This window comes from Hippocampus comes, unplaced genomic scaffold (genome assembly GCF_001891065.2).
Source record: "Hippocampus comes isolate QL1 unplaced genomic scaffold, H_comes_QL1_v1.1 scaffold45, whole genome shotgun sequence".
Classification (NCBI taxonomy): Eukaryota; Metazoa; Chordata; class Actinopteri; order Syngnathiformes; family Syngnathidae; genus Hippocampus; species Hippocampus comes.
In genome coordinates, this window is record NW_017805783.1 from 4,204,428 (window position 1) to 4,211,646 (window position 7,219).

The 7,219-nt window shown below is 41.3% G+C and overlaps 1 protein-coding gene and 1 long non-coding RNA gene across 4 annotated transcripts in view; one reads left to right on the top strand and one right to left on the bottom strand.

Moving 5' to 3' along the window:
- Positions 1-7,219, bottom strand: part of LOC109525017 (tetratricopeptide repeat protein 28) — a 185,100-nt gene that overhangs the window by 28,085 nt on the left and 149,796 nt on the right. The gene's annotated exons all lie outside the window — the stretch shown is intronic.
- The window catches only part of LOC109525018 (uncharacterized), an 8,942-nt gene continuing 4,666 nt past the window's right edge, over positions 2,944-7,219 (top strand). Inside the window, exons 1-2 of the long non-coding RNA XR_002170065.1 lie at positions 2,944-2,955; positions 5,165-5,166. This is a non-coding gene — a long non-coding RNA (uncharacterized LOC109525018). The remainder of the gene's footprint in view (positions 2,956-5,164; positions 5,167-7,219) is intronic.

The following is a 7,219-nucleotide window of genomic DNA, read 5'->3' on the forward strand; positions in this document are numbered from 1 at the left end:
AGTTTAAATAAAAACCTTTCTGCATGCACAAGAGTTCTACAGATCAGACAAAATATGTTCTTTGCCTGCTTGTAATTGTGATAGAGCCTGATCTAACCTCGATAGTGTGCTATGATAATACAAAGAACTATAAAAAAATTAAGAGGGAAGGGAGACTGATAGAAGTGAGACAATTCAATTGCAAAAATAAAATATTTTATTTATCGTACAGTATACGTGTGTGTATGTGTGTGTGTGTGTGTGTGTGTGTGTGTGTGTGTATGTGTGTGTGTGTGTGTTTGTGTGTTTTAGAAAATATTTCTTAGTTCTCACACCTTCAATAATACCCTCCCTTTTGCTTGTGAAGCATGTTAAGATTCACTGTGCAGGCAGCTTTGAGGAACACTGACAGCTGTCAAAGTCACTCCCAAGGTTAGGGTGTCCTCAACACTGAGTGAACAAACGGAGAATATAATGTCTCCTGATACATTACCAGCAAAAATGCTCCATGCAGCCGGCTGAAAACGAATCTTGTACGCAGCAATGGAGAGTGTGGTTGTGGAGATGGTCAGGGCAGATGCAGGGGGTGCGGCCCCCTGCATGCTAAGGGGATTACAGTAAATAAAACCATACTTCTACCAGACATTGCCTCCACAGTATGCTGCCACAATCAATATGATGCCTTTACAATGTCTGGGTTTTAAATTTATCTTCAAAATTGGTAAACCGGCGTGTATGAAACATACTTGGCTGTAATACAAAATGGTTCTTCCACATTTCTGCACAATTTGAGTAAAAACAGAGTCAAGAAAAAAAAATACATCAACATTTCTACATGCCACCCAATCCATTCTGAGCCCTATACATTCTCCCTAATGCAGAGACAAGCATGGCAATGTGTTGTCACTTTCTATTAGATAGATGGCCGTACATTGGGGAAATGCTGCAGTGATGACTTTGAGAGATGGTGCTGCGTTTTCTGAGTAAATCACTGTCTTTCTTTCAGCAGCTACAAAAGTCCACTGCATTGTAGCCTACACTGTGTTAAGAGGATTTTAAACAATGGTGCTGGTAAGCAACATATTGGGGAGTGGAGGGGGGGGGGCTGTATGGGGATCAACACGGACAGTGTTACGATTGTGTCATGCCATACATTTCCAAAATGGGGTGGATGGAAAAAAACAGTTTGGGAACCCGTGATATGAAGTATTTAGCAGAGGCATTGCTTTATTCATTTCCATTCAAAAGGCAGGATGTTGGAATTGTGGCATTGTTGGTTGTTATTGTCAGTCAGAGAGAGACTGTGTCAAATATTTTATCAAATAATTTCAAATAATATTTTTGACTTATGAGGACGCCTTCACTTGTGAAGGGATGAACAGGAATTAAATTTTTTACTGTGTGAAAGAGCACATATATATTATTGTATGAAGTGATCTGTGGGGGGAGGTAGTGAGCTGAGGATGCCAAAGCCTGAAGAGGTCTGCGATAGAGAGGAAGGGGTGCAGTTGTGTTCTGGTCTTAAGACACCAAATCCGTAGTCTCAGAAAGATACATTTTATACAGCCTGACTGACAGAGAAAAGGGGATAAGGGAGATTTTTGAAAACGACAGGTACAGTTAGACGGATGCATGCTGAGTGGGCGGTCGGCTCGCATAGAAGACTGCACCCAACTACACCTACAGCACACATTGAGCTGTTTCTTCTCTGCAGCTGCTCGAAAACCCACCACTCCTTAGCTCCGGAAACATCGGTCATCAGATTGTCAACAAGCATGACATGTCACTTGGAATGAACTGTCTTTAGATGGATCAAGCTAATTTTGATTGTGTTGAAAAAGTACACGCCACTCCAAAAGTAATTCATTTTGGAGCTGTCCTATTTAATATTTAAACTCAGCATGTGAGAATAAAACAATGTCATACGCAATGTGCAACCAGAACTTCGGTCCTCCTTTCCTAATTTTCTGGCAGAATTCCGTTGGGTGTTCCACCATCCTGCCTGGGGAATGAGGCTGGGGGACAATTACTGGACTGTGCTCAGGGTAGTCAGTCGGTCGCTGACTACTCGGTTTTCGTATATTGGTGGTGGAAAGTGTTTTTTTTTCGCCGCAAACTGAGTTCCTACTTAAAAGATGAACTGGCTATCCATGACAACACTACGACATTGCGGAACACATTAGCATCCGACTGGACAACTGCATCAGGGAGAGGCCCCGGGAAAGCAGAGTGGAGCAGTCCCATCAGGTGGTCCGTGGACCAGCCCAGTCAAAAAATGTTCATTATGCCCGCTAGGTCGACACCAGTAGTCTTAGGCTAGACTTGGCTCCAGAGTCACAAGTGCATGGAACCGTTCAACCAATGAAAACTGGAGTCCATTTTGCTTCAGTCATTGTTTACAGTCTGCTACCAGAGAGGGTGAATGTAGAATCAGCTCAGTAATTTGTTGAAAGAAAGTGCCAGAGGAATACCATTATCTGAGCCATGTTTTTAGCAAAAACCATGCTCAATCTTTGCCTCTGCACCCTCCGTACGGTTGTGCTAAAGACCTTATTCACAGAGCATCTCTACCTTCGTCTAGACTACACAAGGAATCTCGGCTGGAACAGGAAGCACTGCAAGAATATATTACCGATTCCCTCGCTTCTGGTTTAATCAGGCCATCTAAATCTCCCTTGGGGGAAAAAATTCTTTTATATCAAAAAGAAAGTCATTGCGCCCGTGTGTTGATTACAGAGGCCTAAACAAAATCACCATCGAAAACAAGAACCCTCTCCCTCTTTTAGACTCTGCTTTTGCGACCTCACAATCTGTGACCATTTTTTCAAAGTTGCATCTTTGTAGTGCTAATCACCAGGTAAGAATCTGTGAGGGGGATGAGTGGAAGATGGCCTTCAAGGCTCCATTAGGAAAATTTGAGTACAGTACCTTGTAATGCCATGTGGACTAGCTAATGCCCCTGCAGTTTTTCAAAATGTCATTAATGATGAAATCCAGGATCCACTGAATGTATGTTGTTTTGTATATCTTGATGACATTCAAATTTTTTCCAAAGATCTTAAAGAACACCAACAACATATTTGAACCAACAAGCATGTTTACCTTCTCCTTGCCTTTTGCAAGCGCTTTTGGTTCTCGTTGTTATCCTGGTTATTGTATAAGCGTCATTACATGTACTTTGACGGCCTTGTGCATATATTTTTTGACATCTATCAGAGTCTGCGTTTATAGAGTCCGATTCTGTCCGGAACCTTCTGGATATCTTGACAAACAATGCATCTATCTTCACTTCAATGTCAAGGACCAGCGGAACATTTTGGGTTTTTGGGTCTTTAGTTATATTTACAGAACAGAAAAGAAGTTCCACGTATGTATTTTTCAAAAACAGAAGTGAACCACACCTGCTGGAATAGGCTTCAGCCTGTGACCCTGAATATGATTAATATTGGAGTAAACGGAGGAGAACATCCTGTAAGAACACCATCATGTCTCCACCAAAGGAAAGGAAAGGTTGCTAATATTGACATAGATCCCAATAAAAAGCTAAAGATCTTGTCAATCCCAGACAAATGCATTTTAGGTGTATTTGGTTAGCTCCTTTTTGCCTTCAATTTATCCTGTCTGAGCCAATAGGCTGGACAAATTCCATTGTAAAGTCTTCTATTTCTTCTCGTCAAACTAATAATGCATTGACTTTGAAAGGCTTAGGCCCCAAAATGAGTAATCTCTACACCTCAGTGCTCCAGGCAAGTCTAGGTGTTTGTGTATTTGGTCCCATCTTTGAACAGTCTTAAAATAGTTACATGCATTTGCACCGATATGCTTAAAACCATTTTAGTGTATTCGATAATGCAGGTTTTACTGTGGATTGATATTTAAAGTCGAATTAAGAGAAGGAGAGCATCAACGTATTCCTCATGCATTTTAAAAATTCATTAGCATAACCACTCAGTCAATGGAACATCACAGCCAACATATAAAATCTAAATCATGGTGCTTTAGCAGACAAAAATATTCTGCTACATAATTGGGTGAGTGGACATCAGAGCCCAATTTTCAAGGGCAAAATGAATGGGTGTTCTCACTACATGACAAAATGTCTCAAGGTAATTCAGTACAGACGTTACTCCTGTTATGCCCTGTTTGTTTATCAGTGCAGATTTTTTTGAGGTGTGAACTCTTCCTGTTATTTTCTTCATGTTTGTTGCTTTTTGATTGGGAATAAAACAAACAGGAAACCCTCAGGAATCTGGAGTGTAGGGGAAAGGGGAAAAAGGTTGATTTGCTGCACGACTGGAAGGTGCAAGGTGGTCTCCAACTGTACGTCACACACACATATTCCAAAAGGGGAGATATTACAGTTCATGTGCCAATGTCATGCAGAAACTCCAGCGAGTCTAATTTCTGTTTTGCCAATGTTCAAGCACGGCATACTCAGGCGTACGCTCTGTACCGCCCTGATTTTCATGCGGACGAATGTGCGGGTGGATGGACAGACAGACTGTGTTTTAGTGCTTTTTGCACATCTTGCTGTTCTCTACCAAGGGCTGAATGACAAAGTCCACAACAGGTGTTTGATCCATAAATCAGCTAATACAATTCTACGCTACGAAATCATGAGGACAGCCAACATTTTATGAATAGTGCATCCCCATGACAAGGCTGCTCTCAGAGGGAAGCAGCCGCTGAGCTGAGAGTGTCGAAATTTGTCATCACAGGGTCGCAATTGGCTACAGAGACACTGGCAGAGGCACAGATAGGTGTAGAAGTCAACATCCTTGGAAAACAATCTTTCAATACGAAAACACTGAACAGTTGAGCATGTGCATTTAAAAGTTGAGAGATGGTCAAATAAAGTTCACAAGTAAAGGTTATATTGCAGTTCATGTTAATTGTGAAATTTAACCCGAAAGTCCAATATTACAAATATTTTGTGATTAGTGCATATACAGTATATGCCGAGCAGCCACAGGAGTGTGACCACTTTCAAGGTTCTGTATAAAGTTAGTATAGCAGGATCGAATGAACAGCACTCAAAATGAGAATACACAACACATTTACATGAAGTTAAATGGAAGAGGATGGTTGTACAATTTAGATTCTGCAGATTGATAGCATCAACTCGATGGCAACCTGCTACTTCAGTCCCATCACAGAAATGAGATACTGCTGACTCGTGGGTAAGCCGTCCAATTATTCAATAATATATGGGACTGGAATGCAAAATGTTCATATGCTTTATAGGTCAGAGTGTGCTGAGCCAGGTCTGCTGGTACCGCTGGGCATCGTGGTTGGATATTAAAGGATGGCAATCTCGACACAAGTGTGCCTCAGAGCCAAGTCAGGCACTGCACAACCCATACCGCAGCCAACTCCAAAAACAAGCTGAGAGGGCAAATAAAAGTGTCCATTTTGCAGTTTTGTTTTTTTCTTTCCACTTCTAAAACTTCTGTTTTGTTTTGAATGCTGCTTGTTAATTGACTCGATCATTCCAGTCTTCTTAGTAAACTGAGTAAAAGAAAAAAGGTTTTAAAGTCTTCCGAGCGAGCTTGTGGGCATTCACGATGGAATAACAACAACACGCTGCCTCAAAACAACAACACAACAATTAGACAGACAAAAGCTCCACAACCTCGACTTCATTCTCGGTTATCTTCATTATTCAGCTCCACTTGAATCAGCTATTAAAGGTAATTAAGCGATTCATCAAGTCAGTTTCAATTACTAGTGGCTTGACAGCTCCAGATTACGATCAGCGGGGGTGAGGCAGGAGACGAAGACAATGAAAGGCAGAGGCATCAAAAAGTGAAAAGAGGAATGAGAGAGAAACGTGGCAAGTGGTATCAACAGATTGGCTGCATGGACGTGAGGGCTCCTGAGTGTCAGAGGGACACGATGAGCAGGATGGTCTTACTCATCGGAGGCCGTCTCTGTTGAGCAACAAATTTGCAATGACACACTCATTTAGCGATGTCACCAGATGGAGATCTTTAACACCGCACTCATTACAACATTAGAACTACTCAAATATTGCAACCACTCATAAAGAAGATGTTTGGGGATGTCTTCGCGGGAGTCCTATAGCACACTGGAAGCTGACATCATAAAACTCACATGTAGGTGGCATCATAAAATGTGCTCTCCACAGTCTTTTAATTTATGATTATCTCCCGTTAAAGATCGGCACTATTTTGCAGCGAAGGGGATGTGCACCATTTAGACGGGTCAAATCACAGCTTCAATTTATGTTTGGTTGATTAACCTCGGCTCATTTTTTACTCATAGGTTAAGATTAAATCATGTGGAAGAACTATTAAGCCTCTTGGTTGTCCATTAGAATCAAGGTTAGTGCTGCTCTGATGGCAATCATAATTCAGACAGTGGAGGTTGTAATTGCTGCAATAAATACAGCAAAATGGGCGCTGCAATTATCTCATAGACTGGTCGATATCTAAAGGGACAATAGTTTATGAATTTTTAATTGAAATATGTAATTGTTAGATTACACACATAATTATCAGCAAGGAGGAAGATTGTGCAATGAGCATCTAAGTGCACATGTCATTTCCTAAGTTCACATTTATCTTTAGATTCTCGTTTCAGTCCAAGGCAGCAGGAAGGTGCTTGATGGCAGGCCAAATTTTTTTTTCTCTCATGAAAATGACCTTTTGATGTGAAGCAATATTCAAATTATTTGATGATACAACGTCCTTGTTATTCAATGGTCCTATGATGACAAATTAATTCAGTGCTTGATGGACGGAGTTTTACACAAAAACTACAAACTACTTCTACCCATTTCCAGAAAAAAAATGTTCACGGTGTGGGGCATTCCAAGGAACAGAGATGAAAGTGGACTTTTCTGAAAATTCCGGGAAAAAACAAATAAATAAATAATTATATATATATATGGCCGATCACGCATGAATTAGTTTACACAAAACGCTATTCAAATACTCGACATTCAATGATTAATCTTCCTTTTGTGTGCATACGTGTACCCTTTGTGGCTTCCGTTCGGGCCGAAATTTCAAAATCTCCGAGATATGGCGAGGCCATGAGAATGCGAGGCGAGGGTATTACTGTTGTGGCGACGCCACTCAAACTAAGCGAGCCTCAGCAGTAGATAGTCCGCTGCTCTCTGCTGTGCGTGCTTCAGCGCGAACATGTACGCAAGAGCGTCTTTTGATTTCAACCAATCAGCGTCGACGCAAATGACGTCACACACGACAACAGCTAA